The sequence below is a fragment of the Pelodiscus sinensis genome, chromosome 16 (assembly GCF_049634645.1).
Source record: "Pelodiscus sinensis isolate JC-2024 chromosome 16, ASM4963464v1, whole genome shotgun sequence".
NCBI lineage: Eukaryota > Metazoa > Chordata > Testudines > Trionychidae > Pelodiscus > Pelodiscus sinensis.
Window position 1 is genome coordinate 28,689,500 of NC_134726.1, and position 17,481 is coordinate 28,706,980.

General features: G+C 47.2%; 1 protein-coding gene across 5 annotated transcripts in view; it reads left to right on the plus strand.

Annotated features, from left to right (window-relative positions):
* CHST12 (carbohydrate sulfotransferase 12) overlaps nucleotides 1-17,481 on the plus strand; it is a 110,390-nt gene that overhangs the window by 625 nt on the left and 92,284 nt on the right. The window contains exon 2 of one of the 5 annotated variants that reach the window (XM_075899605.1): nucleotides 1,071-1,268. The exons of 3 other annotated variants lie outside the window; for them this stretch is intronic. The gene's annotated coding sequence lies outside the window, so the exon portion shown is untranslated. Of the gene's footprint in view, nucleotides 1-315; nucleotides 713-1,070; nucleotides 1,269-17,481 lie in introns of those variants that run through there. One more of the 5 variants, XM_006112880.4, reaches the window with a different exon arrangement.

Here is a 17,481-nt window from a genome sequence, read left to right on the forward strand (position 1 = left end):
AGCGCTGCCGGGATCCTCCCTCCATCCCCGGGGGCAGCGCGCCTCCCTCCCCACCGGGCAGCGCTGCCGGGATCCTCCCTCCATCCCCGGGGGCAGCGCGCCTCCCTCCCCACCGGGCAGCGCTGCCGGGATCCTCCCTCCATCCCCGGGGGCAGCGCGCCTCCCTCCCCACCGGGCAGCGCCTCCCTCCCCACCGGGCAGCGCTGCCGGGATCCTCCCTCCATCCCCGGGGGGCAGCTCCCCGCTCCTTCTGGACAGCGCTGGGCAGCATCGGTACGTGGTTGGCCCCTGCCCCGAGGGACAGGCCGGCTTCCCGGTGCTGCTTCGCTGGCGGCTCGGGTGAGCTAACGTGAGTCCTGCCGGGGACGCTGAGACGGGTTGCGATTCCGCTCTTCCTCCCGCCGCCTGTCATTGGTGGCCTGGGCTGTGCAGAGGGAGGGCATTGGCTGGCGGGGATGACTTGTGCCTGCAGCGGCACTCAGGGCAGAAAGCCAGGTGCTGGGGGTGAGGGGCGGGGGGAAAGGCAGTCCGATGGCTCTGCGCAGCTTGGGGAGGTGGCCCCGGGAATGCACACAACGGGCCAGGCATGCGGCTGGCTAGTCAGCGCTTGTGCGGGTGCACACAGTTGGGGGGAATCTGAGCAGCAGAGGAGCTTGGGTCCAGCCAGGGCTCCAGCTATTACCTGACTGAGAGCTGGGACAGAGACAGGGCTGTGAGTATCAAGCTGACTGTCAGGAAAGAGATGGTGCCATTGCCCCTTGTGTCTAGATGAGACATTGGGCCCACGTGGTGGATGGAACAGTTGTACTCAGAAGGTTTAACATGCCCAAGAGTGAGGTGCATGGCTCCTGCTAGGACAGGAAGGGTGCCAGACTCAGGTGTTGGAACCTAGTGGCATTAAAGTGACTTGTGCACTCATCACAGGACTTTGCTGGATACAGCTATGTGGTCAAGTGGATCACTGCCCCTTTATGTATCCCAGCTCTACTTCACCAGTTTGTACTGTCTATATTCCCCACCCCTTTGTCTATATTCATGTTTGCCTTTTTCCTTCTTTTGTTGGATCTCAGTGGAAATCAGTGGAAGCTACAAACAGAAGCAAGATTGCAGAATAATAGCTGAGGTGGAGTGGAAATGCCTATGTGGAGATACATTTTGTCCTTGATACGAAAGGCCCTTATCTTATGATTCAGAAATCTACGGCCATAATTCTAGCCCAATCTAATCTTTGGGTCTGATTCACCAGTCATTAGAGTGCTGTGATGCAGGTGAGGTCCGTGAAGTTACACTTGTTCAAAACCAGCGTGGAGAGAATCTGCATTTATACTGCTGCCATCAAAGGGTTAGATCAGTTACTCACTAGCCCATAACAGGCTGATGAGGTGAGATGTTTGCAAGTTCTGGCTACAGTTTGGAAAACAGGGTAAAATTAAGGTCTTGCGATAAGTGCATGAATTTAGCGTAGACATTAAAATTCAGAGCTTTTTTATCTGAAAACCACAGCTACCACACTTGATGTGAAAGATAATCTGTATCAACTGCTCTTTGTAGTAGATCATGTGGTATGTATTAGTGCAGTCGTCTGTCCCCATATTGATGGAGTACACATCACCTCAAGATGGGATGCAGAGATAAAATTTCTTGATACTTTAAATGACTGCTTCTTGGAACAGCTGGTTCTGGAACCTACAAGGGGAGAGGCTATTCTTAATTGAGTCCTAAATGGAGTGTAGGATCTGGTCCAAGAGGTAAATATAACTGGACCACTTGGAAATAGTGACCATAATGTAATAAAATTTAACATTCCTGTGGTGGGAAAAACACCTCTGCAGCCCAACACTGGCATTTAATTTCAGAAAGGGGAACTACACAAAAATGAGGAAGTTAGTTAAACAGAAATTAAAAGGTACAGTGACAAAAATAAAATCTCTGCAAGCTGCATGGAGACTTTTCAAAGACACCATAATAGAGGCCCAACTTAAATGTATACCCCACATTAAAAAACACAGTAAGAGAATCAAAAAAGTGCCACTGTGGCTTAACAACCAAGTAAAAGAGGCAGCGACAGATAAAAAGGCATCTTTTAAAAAGTGGAAGTCAAATCCTAGTGAGGAAAATAGAAAGGAGCATAAACTTTGTCAAATTAAGTGTAAAAATATAATAAGAAAAGCCAAAAAGAAGTTTGAAGAACAGCTAGCCAAAAACTCAAAAAGTAATAGCAAAATGTTTTTTAAGTGTATCAGAAGCAGGAAGCCTGCTAAACAACCAGTGCGGCCCTTGCACGATCGAGATGCTAAAAGAGCACTCAAAGTTGATAAAGTCGTTGTGGAGAAGCTAAATGAATTCCTTGCTTCAGTCTTCACAGCTGAGGATACTGGGAAGATTCCCAAACCTGAGCCATTCTTTTTAGGTGACAATTCTGAGGAATTGTCCCAGATTGAAGTGTCATTAGAGGAGATTATAGAACAAATTGATAAACTTAACAGTAACAAGTCACCGGGACCAGATGGCATTCACCCAAGAATTCTGAAAGAACTCAAATGAAATTGCAGAACTATTAACTGTGGTTTGTAACCTATCCTCTAAATCAGTTTCCATACCTAATGACTGGAAGATAGCTAACGTGACGTCAGTATTTAAAGGGGGCTTTAGAGATTCTTAGCGGGGGTCAACAAATATGTGGACAAGGAGGATCCTGTGGATATAGTATACTTAGATTTCCAGAAAGTCTTTGACAAGGTTCCTCACCAAAGGCTCATAATAAGTTGTCATGGGATAAGAGGGAAGGTCCTTTCATGGATTGATAACTGGTTAAAAGAAAAAAAAAAAAAGGATAGGAATAAATGATCAGTTTTCAGAGTGGAGAGAGGTAACTAGTGGGGTCCCCCAAGAGTCTGTCCTGGAACCAATCCTATTCAACTTATTTATAAATGATTTGGAAAAAGGGGTAAACAGTGAGGTGGCAAAATTAGCAGATGATACCAAACTGCTCAAGATAGTTAAGATCTAAGCAGGCTGTGAAGAACTTCAGAAAGATCTCACCAAACTAAGTGATTGGGCAACAAAATGGCAAATGAAATTTAATGTTGATAAATGTAAAGTAATGCACATTGGAAAAAATAACCCCAACTATACATAAAATATGATGGGGGCTAATTTAGCTTCAACTACTCAGGAGAAAGATCTTGGAATCATTGTGGATATTCTCTGAAAACATCTACTCAAGTGTGCAGCAGCAGTCAAAAAAGAAAATAGAACGTTAGGAATAATTTAAAAAGGGATAGAGAATAAGACAGAGAACATCTTTTTTGACTCTATATGAAACCATGGTATGCCCACATCTTGACTATTGTGTACAGATGCGGTCGCCTCATCTCAAAAAAGATATATTGGCATTGGAAGAGGTTCAGAAAAGGGCAACAAAAATGATTAGGGGTTTGGAATGGGTCCCATATGAAGAGAAATTAAAAAGACTTGGACTTTTCATCTTAGAAAAGAGGAGACTAAGGGGGGATATGATAAAGGTCTACAAAATCATGACTGGTGTGAAAAAAATGAGTAAGGAAAAGTTATGTACTTATTCCAAAATATATAAGAGCTAGGGGTCACCACATGAAATTAATGGGCAGCAGGTTTAAAACAAACAAAAGGAAGTTTCTCTTCACTCAGCGCACAGTCCACCTCTGGAACTCCTTGCCAGAGGATGTGGTAAAGGCTAGGACTTTAACAGGGTTCAAAAAAGAGCTAGATGGATTCATGAAGGTTAGGTCCATCAATGGCTATTAGCCAGGATGGGTAGGAATGGTGTCCCTAGTCTCTATTTGTCTGTAAATGGGTGACAGGAAAGGGATCACATGAGGATTACCTATTGTGTTCCCTCCTTCTGGGGCATCTGGTATTGGCCACTGTCAGCAGACAGGATACTGAGCTAGATGGACCATTGGTTTGATTCAGTATGGCCGTTCTTATGTTAAATCCTTTTGAAGTTGTAATGCTGTTCTGTGGCTAACTTCTATAGGATACTTGAGTGATACTATCATTTTCTTCCATGGTCCTAGCCCTCGTTGGCTTGGATGGGTTGGAATTCTGCACTTTAAGTACAGTTGTATAATTTGTTTCAAGACATTGTGTAATGGGTTTTGTAACTCAGTCAAGCATTTCCTATATTAGCCCAGGTTGTTTCCTTGGGCTTTGGAAACTGGCATTCTGTAATTGGTCTGTGCTAACTTCATGAGTTTGTGGTGTGGTGAATGGATGTGGAGATCCCCTCTCTGGTATTTTTATGCTTTTCTTTTTTCTCTCCGATTCTTAGGGTTATACTTTTTTTAATAGTTCATCTGAAATTTTTAAAAAGCTTTTATTCTAGAGTTGGAATAGGACATTAAATAGCGTGATGTCTGTGCCCCCTCTTCTGGGCTCTAAGGACTAGAGAAAGCAGACTTCGACTGGATACTGCAGAAAGGATACTGATAAATTACCCTTTTACTGGGAAATCTTTGTTTAGTAAATATGTGAGCTGCTGCAAGCATAGAAGTTTGCCCTTAGCTCGTCTGCTCAAATACTAAGTTATAAAGCAATGTGCTCAAATACTAAGTTATAAAGCAATGTATTAATTCCACTGAAACCCAATAGGCAAAATTACAACATGGAGTAAAATATCACAGCTGTAAACTATAAATATTAAAGTTATAAACACCTGAAAATTGGCCTTACCAAAGGAGTTTCTAGTGTAAACTCCCACAGTATGCATTGCAGTATTCTGATATGTAGTTGGTCCAGAGAGCAAAGGCTGATGTAATAGAGACATTCCCAGATTCTTGTTGGCTAGAGCTATGGGAAATGAGATTTGCTGAGACTGCAGAATTTGAAAGCCCAGAACTGATGGGTAAGCATTGGGCCTCGCAGCAAATGTATAAATAAAACCTGCTCTATTCTGGGAACCCCTTGTAGACCAATACCTAGAAATGTTAATGATTATTGAGTTAGCACTTCAGGGTAAATACAGGCAGCCCTCACCCTTCACGGTTTCGGTATCCACAGTTTTGTATATTTGCAGTGCACTGTGCCACACCAGTCCAAGCACATGATGCAGCGTGATGACACTTTTTCAGTGCGCTCTAGTATCAGAGCCATACCAGGGAATTTGTCTGGGAATATGATACTGACACACATAATCACAGAGATAAATACGTTGTGAATTACAATCCATCACAGTTGTATGTGGTCACTGCCCAAAACTGGAAGTGGGTGGGAAAACGTGGTGGTTCTGTGTTGGGAATACCCCTGCCTCCAGCATTTGTGGATTTTGTCATTCGCATCTCAAGAACATATCCCCCACAAATGGCAAGGGCTTTCTGTAATTAGAGGAGGGGAGGCTGGTACTGCTAAACCCATATGCATTGGACTTTGCGATAGAGAGGTGGGAAGAAGAACATGAATGAATATGAAGGAAAATGGTTTTAACTTTAGTTGGTTATTGACTTGCAGATTCAAGATCCTGACTAATGCACTAGTGTAGCTACATCAACAGTTCTCAAACTATGGGTTGTGACACCATTTTAATGGACTCGCCAGGGCTGATTTAGACCTGACAGAACCCATGCCCCACTGCCCAGGGCCAAAGGTGATGACCAAGGGTGTCGGGACTCAGCCCTGATTGAGCCTGAAGTCCTTGGGCCTTTGGCCCCCCTGCCGAGGTCAGTGTGGCTCGGGCTGTGATTTTGGCTCTGCCACCCAGGGCAGTGGGTCTCAGGCAGGCTCAGGTTTCAAGTCCCCCCCTCCCGAGGTTTGTTACAATTTTTGTTGTCAGAGTGGAGTCACGGTTCAATTAAGTCTGAGAACCCCTGAGCTACACGGACGATACTTTGCTGGTGCAAATTTCTGGTATATATCTCACGCAGGACTACAGTGCACTAGTGTACGCCTGATTTTATGTTTGCACTAGGGGTTTGTATCAGTGTGACTACACTGGTACAGTTACACAGATGCACATTTTCCTTGTCTAGACAAGCCCTTAGATTTTTGCGGCGGGGGGGAGAGGGAGGGAGGAGAAGCAGTTTATTTTGGTCGTTGGCAAAAAAAGCAAAATTCTTTCTTGGTTAGGGCTAAATCTGCACAGTCCTGGTCTGACCCTGATGTCAGATTCTGCAGTTTTCCCTCTGAGAGAAAGCTGATCACCGGGACTGAGTTGCTCTCCAACTTTTTTACACCATGTATTGAAATAAAGACCTGAAATGCAAAATGAGCAAACATCCCATGAGAGAGCTGGTGATCTGTATCAGGGGGCCAGATGACAGACAGTAATGTTCAGTGGCAGGCATGGGGGAAAGAGGTGGTAAGTCTTGGCAATGAATGGAACCTACAATACATCTAAAGTCTGTTAATGTTGTGCAAACCTTCCCTCCCTCCCACAAAATACTAAAGGATCAGGAACAGAAAAATAGGGGTCATAGTACCAGCTCTAAAGTCCTTTTGCTGCGGGCCTGATCTGTGTGTTCAGATTTTCTGGAGGAGGAAGTGTTGCAAAAAGTCATAAAAGTGGGGAAGGAGGAGTCATGGAATCTGTTGCAATAATAAGCACTGGACTCTTCTGATAAACATCCCTGCTCTGGGCCAGAGTTTAGGAGCTGCTGTCTCTAGAGGTTGCTGTTACATCTGTGACACTTAACAGGTGAGGCTTATGGTAAGGGTGGAGCAGCTCCTCACCTGCCCTGGACAGAGGGCTGTTCCAATCCCACAGAGCCCACTGCAGCCAGCCAGCTGACCTGTGCAGCCCTTGTCTGAGACAGCCATGCCTCCTCCCCTTCTCCACACTGCAGCTTATAGGCTGTGGCGCCCCGGGAGCTGGCTGCAGAGCCTGCAACGAAGCCTCCCCCCAGGAGTGGGGCAGAAGGGGCTGGCGGCCCAGCTCCTGGATGGGCTTTGCTATGGGCTAAATATCCGCAGCGTGTGTGGCCGTGTAATCAGTAAGATGTTTAGCAGTTACACGGTTACCTTTTTAAACAACTTTTGACGTTCCTACTGTGACTAGTAACTAGACTTACTGCGGAGGGAGAAAGCCAGTCAACTGTGGTGTGGCCAGGCCAGGAGTCACTGAATGTTATTAGCAAGAAACTTTTTAGAAAAACAACAACAAATCATCTAGGTGCCCTTAAAAGTTATTAAGTGGCCTGTATGAAAAATGGGTTCGGTGCTCAGCCCAGTTCCCACTTGGTGGGCATCCACACCCCAAATACCATCACCTTCATAGGCACTGAAGGGCGTTCTCCGCTTTGAGCCCAAGAGCTGCGTGGGTCGTATAGCGTGAACTCTCTACTCTCCTGTAAAGGCTGTCCCTTCCGGTATGGCTCAGGCAGCTGTCTGAGACACCTGTTCTCAGTGTGTACATATATAGATGGACCTTTCATCTCCAATGCTTTCTGCCTGGCAGCTTTTCTTAGTACTAAAATCACACTGACATTGAAAAGAAAGAAAATAGCAATTGACAGAATAATTGGATTTTTTCCAGCATTAGTTGGGTTAGTTAGCTAAGTCCCATTATAGGTATCTGGTAGAAATCCCATCCCTGAGCATGGCACTGCTAGCATTAACGAGCAAGGGTTTGATTTGATCCTCTGAAAATTGGTGCTGTGTATCTTGGAAAATCAGCTCATGCACTGACAGATGTGTGCTGTGCCCTGAGAAGCATGCTTGAGCCCTCAGGGTGAGCAGGGTAATGCTGCGTGAACTCTGTGGCTATCAAAGGGGACATCTTGCCAGTGATCCAGAGGGCTGCCGCAAGGGATTGGTACAGCGCTAAACACTGCATTTTAGTAAGGCCAATGCTTCCATAAATTGAGCGAGAGCATCCTGGGCTGGGAGATTTCACAGCAGTGCTTTCAGCCTGTGGGCCTGCATCATGTTGCGGAGGCTGATTGGTGCAGAGATTGCAAGTGGCTGATTCTCTTTGCGATTTTGAAACATTATTATTATTTAATTGCATCCCAGCAACGCCTAATGTCTCCAGCCAGGACTGGGGGAGCCCACTGTTCTGGGCATTGCACAGACCAAGAATAGAAAACAAACCCTGCTGCAAAGAATTTACACTCTTACCAACAAGACAAGCAGCAGAGTTCCAATTTTCCATGCACAGGCTAAGACTGCAACCTCAAGTTTTGACCTATAAACATGCACAGATGCATGTAATGGCATTGGAACAGTTTTTGTAGTGGGGGTGTTAAGAGCTATTGAACAACACTGTAAACCCTGTAAATGATGGAAACCTCTTCAAGCCAATGGGGTGCAGCCATGCCCCCAGCACCTCTAGTTCCGCAGGCCTACGGGTACACACAAAACAATTTATCCCTTTGTTAGCCCCCCTTGCATCTTTCTAGCTGTCTCTTAGGTCTAGACTGCATCTACACTGGCATGTTTTGTCACCAAAAACTGCCTTTGGTTGACAAAACGGTGAGAACATACACACTACAATGCAACTTTCTTTGGGAAAAACACCCAGTTTTGATATCAAAAAACTTCCACCCCTGCAAGAGACTTTTGTTTTTTCTCCTCCCTTTATTGTCAACCAAGAGTCAGCGTGGACTGGTTTTGCTGAGAAAACTGGCTTCTGACAATATCCCACAAGACTGCCTTGATAGCTGTGCTCAGTGTTTTGTGATCTCTGCTGCCCTGCACCATGCGTCCCTCTCCTTTCAAAGTTCCGGAAAGTATCTGACAGCTGAGGGAGCTGCTCCACTTGGGGAACAAACAAAAAGAGCAAATCATTGGGATGCTCCCATTCTGCCCTGCTAGGAACACAGCAGCAGACAGACTGCTGCTGCAGAGGGAAGGCTGGAGAGACTTCTGTGCTGCTTTGACATTCCTCAGTATGGAGAGCTAACAGAGATGGTCATGGTGCTGCTCAGCAGCTGAGAATGCTGTGGGAGAACTCGGAGAGCATTCCAAGAAGCGCAGGGATCGACTCTGCCTTCCCACAACACTGCACTGTGGGATGCTGACCCACATTGCTTTGCTCTTTCTGTTGACAGGGGAGCTAGCAATGTGGCCATGAAATGTTGACAATGGGAGGCAGAAAAACCAGTTTGACCATTTTTCATTTTTAATGACTGTTGCAAGTCGACAGCACTTTTGTCACCACACCTTTGCAGTGTGGACATAGCCTGAGATGCAGCCAGTCCTTGTCTGAACAGACCTGGCATAGGTAATTATTGCTGAGTAATACCTGTCTTCTTACATTCCATTCTGAAGAGTATTCTGTTGGCAGCTCTTCCACCCTGCTGACGGGCAGAATTAAGGGATGAATCCAAGGCTCAGCTCAACAGTTGGCGCTGCAGTGCAAAGCAAAATTGTTAGTTCACCAACCACTCCTGGTCTTTGGCTCTTTCATACCTCATCATCGGTGCAAACAAATGTATTTAAAAATCCCTAAATCATGCCTAGTTAGTTTGTTTTTTTGAGCTGCTACAAAGCCCTAATCTTCCACTGCTCTTCTGTGTGTTGGCAGATATTTAGCCTAGTCCGAGTAGGGGGCCCTAGTGGTTAGATCCAAGGGGCTAGGCAATGGGATTCCTGCTTTCTAATCCCATTTCTGTCATGGACTCACTGTGCCACCTTGGCCTTTGTGTCCTTCAGAGACCCTAAGCAGTCAGTGAGAGTGTGGGTGCTCCACATCTCTGAAAATCCAGTCTCTTTCCTAGCTTTGAAATAGTAAAATTCATCTTCCCAAAGTCTGAGGAGCATTTTGAGAACCACGTGTGAGGGGCTGCTGGAGAAATGGGAATTGGGATGATTACGGCAGTGCTCAGAGAGCAGGTGCAAGTTTGTGGATGTTTCTCCCCTTAGAGAGGGGGAAGGGGAGGCCTGTTTGAACTTGGATCTGAACTTCCCCACAGCTTGGGGAATGTTCCCACCTATGGATTTCAGCTCGGCCCCATCTCTGTCACTGAGCAGAGGATTCCCTTTGTGGAGGGATCGTCCAGTTTTACAGCCAGTCTGCCATTGGTGCAGCAGTAAGTGGCTGTGCTGCATCGGAGGAGCTGGTCCGTAGCCTGTCTGCATTGCAGTGCATTGGTGGATGTACAAAGTAGGGATGTTAAGGACTAGTCGACTATCCGATAAGCAAAGAGTCCCGCTGGGGACTCTTGTACATTTCAAAGCTGGCACCTCCTGCAGCCTGGAGTCAGCAGGACTTCCCACTGGCCCCAGGCTGCACACAGAGTTCCGCATTCCTCCTTTGAAATGTACAAGAGCCCCACTGACTCTTGTACATTTCAAAGGAGGAATGTGGAAGTGCCCATGGGGACTAGTCGTAGTGGGTGGAAATTCCATCGACTACTCGATTAATAAAATAACTGTTAGTTAACATCCCTAGTATAAACCCCAGTGATGTTTTGGCTTGTGCATGGGAATGTGCTTGTCTCTGCAGCACATGTACCCAGAGCTGTGATACTGGACCTTGGACCATGTTGTGGCATTTTCCCTCTGCCCCATTTTTGTTTTGTTTATAAACCAGGAAGTGGTTTGGTTGCTGTTTTTTGTTTATCCTGATACATCTGGATGGAGAACTATTTCCCAAAGCAGATGCTGGCCCCATGCTAATTGTGCACATCACCAATCCCACAGCCTCGTTCTAGACTTGTTTCGATTCTTCCCCTCCCTGCAAGCTTTTCATATGCAGAGAAAATTCAGTACCGATGATTTCAGATTTTGTCTAACCAATTCTAGTCTCCATGCTCGCAGAGTGAGGTACAGAACATGAGGTTCTATGAAGAACCCTCTCATAGCCACTCCATGAATCCCAGTGTGCTTACAACGTGGTTATTTTAAATCAAACGTACAGTTGCCAAACACTGCTTGGATTTGGCCAATGCTCTTTACGTTTTTAATTTTTCTCCCTTTATAATGTGGAATTGTTGATGCCCTGAGAGATTGTATGTGTGAACTGGCTGTCAAACAGCCTTTGCATTTAGGGAGGAAACAAACCCAGCACTGGTTTTGAATAGGTTCCTTTCAGAGTTACTTAATGCCCACAAATGGTTTTGTTTTCATATCTGATATTGTTACGGTTTGTTTTGAGGCTGTTAAACAGAATGGGAATGTCAGCAGATTTTTTTAAAAATTGGTACTTGTCTGTGTTGACAGCCTAAATGGTCCTCTGGCGTGAGATTGTGCACTTAACACCTTTTTATCCACCTTCCTAAGTAAGCTCTCATCCGAGAGATGTTTTAAAAGAGAAAAATGATTCTTTCTCTGAAAATACTGGAAACTTTTTAACCACGCTAATGCATTGCACTTCAGTGGCTCCTGCCATCCATCCAATGATTTCAAAGTGCTTTCCAAAGATTAATGAACTGAACAGCATTAGTTCATTATTCTTTGTAAAGCAAATTATGCGGTATCAGAGGCAACAGCGTGGAGCAGCAGGCGACTCCCTGGGAGCCGGTGCACGCTGGGAGCCAGTTTTTATGCCAGGTCCCTGCACGTTCTGGGAGTCTGCATGTAATTGTGTACCCAGTTACACTTTCACATCCCTAATAATTACCCTGTCGTAATACTCACCTACACTGTACCTATCTTACAGGGGGAAAAACTGAGGCAGGGAGATGTGAACCAAAATTTGCAAAAGTGGCCACTTATTTTGGACAGGTCAGTATTTGGGAGCCCAACCTGAGATGCTAAGAGGCCCATTCGCACAAGTGCTAAGCATCTACAATGCCCTTTGGAGTCAGTGAATGCTCAAGGAGTCTTGAGCTGAGTTTCCAAAATCAGATGCTGCTTTTGAAAATTTGGCTGCAAGTGACTGACCCAGACTCCCACAGTGAGCATTTCACAGAGCTGGGACTAGATTCTGGATCTCCTGAGTCCTGGCCTTTTGCTTTAACTGCAAGACTCTACTTCCCTTGGCGGCGGAAGTGGCCAACCAAGCTGCTTTGCTATCCTGCTAGCTGCAAACATGACTGCTCATTTATGTTGCAAATTAATTTCTTTGCACATGTGCATGCAGTGCTACTGAAATCAATGAGGGGGTACGCATCACCTTTATTTTGCAAGAAGTTAACTTGTGCAAAAATGTGCAGCATTAGAGCTATTTGTAAGCTCTCTGGGGCAGGAATCCTCTTTTTTGTTCAGTATTTGTACAGCACAGTGGGCTTTTTATCCCTGACCAGGACTTCCAAGTACTACAGGCCGTCCTCACTATAAGTCCAAGATACATTCCAAAAACTTGGACTTATAGCGAAACAATTTACAGCAGGGAATTTTTTTCCTGTGGCTGACTTCCATTTCTGCAAATGGGTGGAGATTTTTTGTGCGACTTAAGAGTGGGGAATGTAGGAATCAGTTTCTGCAAGCGTCAACGACTTTAGTGCGGAATGGATGGATACCGAGGCAACTTATAGCGGGGATGCCCTGAGCAGCAATTCCAAGACTAATATACTCCCCGCTTGAGGTTTATGAGTGACACTTCCAAAAGTCCTTTAGGTCACCCACTTAGTTACAGCTCCATTGTTTGAACTGTTGTCCTGCCCTCACTAATTTGAGTTAACCTCTATGAAGGTTGCTGTCTGAGATGCTTCTGAGTCCTTTAAGGAGCAGACAGAATGGCTGAATAGTCTCCTGCAAGAGGGCAAGGAGAGGACTTATTTGCAGCTGATTGGGAGTGATGACCTTTGAACAACACTCTCAAGTAGCGTAACCCTCAAACCCTTGGTTTTCTTTACAACACTAACTATTGTTGTTACAATAACTTCCTATAATGTAAGATATGTTGGACTACAGCAGTGTCACCAACCAGTAGATTGGGATCCACTGGTAGATCTTGGAGCCTCTGACAGGTGATCCTGACTGGTTTGGCCAAGAGACTATCAAGTGCCGGCACTGCAGCTGTCCCTTCCCCCTACTGCTGCACATCTCCTGCTCTTTGCCTTGGATCTGCCTCCTCCCACCCCCAGGAGCCTCCTGCTTGCTATGCAGGGCAGGGGAGGGAAAAGAGGGGCGCTGATGTCAAGGTGCCTCCTCTTCCACCCTGTATCCTATCTCCACAGAGCAGGGTGGGGGGCACAGCAGGACATGGGAGGAAGTTCACTGGCTGTTTTTGGGAGTAGTTCAGGGCCAGGGCAGGGGTGAGCTTTAGTCCCACTGCACCACCACCCAGGAGCCACCTGAGGTAAGTGGTGCCCAGTTGGAGCCCACATCCTGAAACTCTACCCCAGTCATGAACCTCCCTCCTGTACCCCAAGCCCCTTCCCCGGTCCTGAGCACTCCTGCATCCAAACCTCCTCCCAGAACCTGCACCTAGAATCCCCCTCTGGCACCTCAATTGCCTGCCCCAAGCTCAGCTCAGAGCTCCTCTCACACTCCAAATCCCTTAATCCAAGACAATCCTGCTGCCCCTGCCTGGTGAAAGTGAGGGAAGATGGGGGAGGAAGGGAGGATGGAGTGGGTAGGGGTGGCGCCTCAAAGAAGGAGCACAAAGGAGGCGGGGCAAGGGTATTTGGGTTTGAGGTTGATCTTGGATTGCACTTAAATTCAAAAAGTGATCTCATGCTTAAAAAGGTTGGAGACCATTTAGAGAACATAAATAGAATTTTAGGGGGGGGGTGGAAGTCAAGAAACTTAAAAGTAAACACATACATTGCTTAGAGCCCTGCAAATCCATGGATATCCGCTTTATAGCCACTAGTATCTGCATCTGCAGATGTCCCTGCTGATATCCGTGGCTTTTTTTTTCCTGTGGATACAGTTGTGGGTGCAAACCTTGTCTCCGCACAGGGCTCTACAAATAGTTTTGGTTTTGTGAATGCTGAATGCTGCACAGTCTGGCTCCTGCATCGCAACTGAGACATGAAATTGACCATAAACAGAACTGACCAGTTTCCCTGTCCATGCTGGACGAGGTGCAAAAAAAGCCTCATAGGATCTCTCTCCCCTCTTGTGTATTATTATTGATTATTGGTACTACAGTAACTCTAGAGGCCCCAAGTGAGATAGGACCCATTGTATCAGCCCATGATAAAAGAGAGCTCCTGCATTAATGATTCTATAATCTAAAAACAGACAGAAGGTCAGTGGGAGGGAAGCAGAGGCCAGGAGGGTGAAGTGACTTTTGTCAGCATCACACAGCAGATCAGTGGCAGAGCTGGGACTAGACCCTGGAGAACCTCAGTCCCACTACAGTGCCTTGCTGATTTGACATCCTCTCTGTTCCTTGCTCCCTTATGCTCCATCAAGCCACCCGAGGGGCTTTGCTGGTGGGGGCTGTCTGAGCTCTCAAACTTTTTTCCCAGCTGCTGGTCTGGCTACTGTGAACAGCTAAATCAGGAAGGAGCTGAGGCCATTGCATTCAGCTTGTTTGGCTCCACAGCCCTGACCTTATCTGTATCCCTGATTAGAAAAAAATGCATCCGTGCATGGGGATGAAGGGTACAGCTGTTTCCCTTCCACAAACCTCCCCCTGGGACCATCTGCGCAGATGGGGAGGGGAAGTTAGGAAATGTAGGTTTGTTCCATTCTGACACAATCTTGTTGACAGGCATTGGGCGAGTGTTTTAACCTCAGTGCTTCAATTTCTCTGTAACTGGGATAGCACCGCCTGCCAGGGGCTTTGGTATGCTAAGCTAAAATGGCGTGGATGGCAGGTGCTATAGAAATGCAAAATATATTGGGCCAGACAAGAGCCCCTCTCTCCCCCTCAACACAGTCCAGAAAAGCAGGACAGGTTTCTCTTGGCTGGAGAAAAGTAGATTTGCAGGTGCACCCCTGAAGCAGCATGATCTACGTTGTCATCTATCCAATGTAAAAACCCTGAAGAATATTAAATATGGTTTTTATCGGGGCCAGGTCCTTTTATACGGTTTGGATAAAATCATAGGGAAAAACTCTTTGTGGCAAAAGCAAATAGACAAGGGAATAGCAGCCAAGAGAGGTCAAAGAGTTATCATCCCTGCTGCACATTGAAACTGATTAGATAAAGCCTAGTGTTGGGCCAACCTGCATTCCCCTGGGAGGGAGGTGAATTTTGACCTGGGAGGGAGGTGAATGTCCCCAGCAGTGACACCTTTTTGTACCTACCCAGCTGATAGCATCTCTATTTTCCAGCAGTATTTTGACTTTCAGGGCATGAATGAAGGAGGTGAGACAACATAGGATTGTTAATGTCAAGTATTCAGAATGAGGGTGGTCTCCCCCCCTCCTCCCCCTTTCGCTCCCAGACAGGAAATAATACTTGTTTAAAAAATAAATTCTGGCTAAATTTTTTTCTGCTTTTGAAGACGCCAGGGTTCATATTTTCAAGCTTCTCTCATGAGGCTGGAATCCTTCTTCTTCTCTTTTTTTTTTAGTGAAAATGGAGATTCCCATGTAGTCACATGAGTCAGGCAGAGGAGCCCTTAAGAGACACACTGGTTGTTGCAACACTCACGATAAAATTGCAGGAGGTGACAAATGACTTTGCATCCAACCGTCCTCTGGTGTGGCCACAGCCTTCAGTTGGCAGGGCCTGTCCACGCTAGCCACCATGCCTAAGAACCTGGTTTCCTTCACACTTTGATCCCCAACCACCTGCAGCCCAGCAAATGGGGTAGGGGAGCAACCGGTTATGCTATTGACTTGAACGTTTGATGCAGGGCCACATTAAGGGGAAGGGCCTGCATCTCACCCCATGAGGGCCAGCGGTCTGTGTGTAGCTGGGTGGGTACAGGGTGTTTCACGCAGCACCTATCGTCCAAAACTTTAGAGTCAGGAGCATATAGGGCCATGTGGAAGCCGTTACCCTGCAGGGTCTCTCTACATCAGGGTATGTCTACACTACAGCACTAATTCGAACTAACTTAGTTTGAATTAGTTAATTCGAACTAAGCTAATAAGAATTAGCGCAGCTAGATCTAAAAACTAGTTCGAATTAGCGTTTTGCTAATTCGAACTAGCATGTCCACATTGAGTGGACCCTGAACAGAGGTTAAGGATGGCCGGAAGCAGTGCCGGCAGGGCATCAGAGTAGGACTTAGAGCATGGAGATGCTGTCTCAGGCTAGCCGAGGGCTGTGCTTAAAGGGACCCGACCCCCACCCCGGACAGACAGTTCTCAGGGGTGCCCCGCTTGCAAAGCACTGGCTTGGAGTGCCCTGAGTGCCCACACTCGGAACATCACAGCACTCGGCCATCAGCCCGGCTGCACTTGCAGCAGGCTGCCATCCGGGGGGAGGGGACAATCGGGGGGCTGCAGGAGAACTTCCACCCCGAGCAGCCTGCAGAGCCAGCCCAGTCCTCCCCATCGGGGGCTCGTACCCCATTCCTCCCTCACCTCCTTCCACTTACCCTTCCCTAGCCCCCCCTCCTGATGTACAAAATAAAGGACACGTGTGTTCAAAAATAGAATCTTTTTATTGAACAAAACGGGGGGAGACTGGGAAAAGGAGGTGGGAGAGCGGAAGAGAGAGGCTGGGAGAGGGGAAGAGAGAGGCTGGGAGAGGGGAAGAGAGAGGCTGGGAGAGGGGAGGGCAACTAAAATGATCAGGGGTTTGGAACAGGTCCCATATGAAGAGAGGCTAAAGAGACTGGGACTTTTCAGCATAGAGAAGAGGAGACGGAGGGGGGATATGATAGAGGTCTATAAAGGTATGAGTGGTGTGGAGAGGGTGCATAGAAGGAGTAGAGGACACCAAAGGAAAGGAATGGGTAACAGGCTTCAACCTAGTAACAGAAAGTTATTCTTCACAAAGCAAATAGTCAACCTGTGGAACTCCTTGCTGCAGGAGGCTGTGAATGCTAGAACTAGAACAGAGTTTAAAGAGAAGTTAGATCAATTCATGGAGGTTGGGTCCATGGAGTCCTATTAGCCAGGGGGTAGGAGTGGTGTCCCTGCCCAAAGTTTGTGGAAGGCTGGAGAGGGATGGCACGAGACAAATGGCTTGGTCACTGTCTTTGGTCCATCCCATCCAGGGTATCTAGGGTTGGCTGCTGTCGGCAGACAGGCTACTGGAGTAGATGGACCTTTGGTCTGACCCAGTACGGCCATTCTAAGCTCAGGGCTCAGGGTCGGGGGTCTCAGTGGACCACCTTGATTTTCACGCCAACCTGCTCCTGGGTGGCCAGGCTGGCAGCTCTCCTGCCCTAGATGGCCACTTTCCTGTGCCTAGTGCGGAGGTTGTGGACGAGGTCCACGATGTCTGCACTAGACCAGGCGGGTGCCCGCCTCTTGCGGTCCTGGGCAAGCTCCCGGGAGCCGCCAGCCTGGTCCCGGGAAGAGGCGGAGGGCTGGGGGGCATCGGGTGGCTGGCTCGAGGTGTGCCAGGTGCAGGGTCTGCTGGCTGGGTGTTGGCAGGCTTGCACCTGGCACAGCCACCGTAGCCAGACCGTGCCCCTTTAAGGGCTCCGGGGCCGGGAGAGGGGTATATGAGTTTCACTGGTGGTGCCCAGAGTGGCCACCAGGGAAACCTGGGGAGGGCTAGCCTCCCACTAGTTTGAATTAAGGGGCTACACAGCCCTTAAT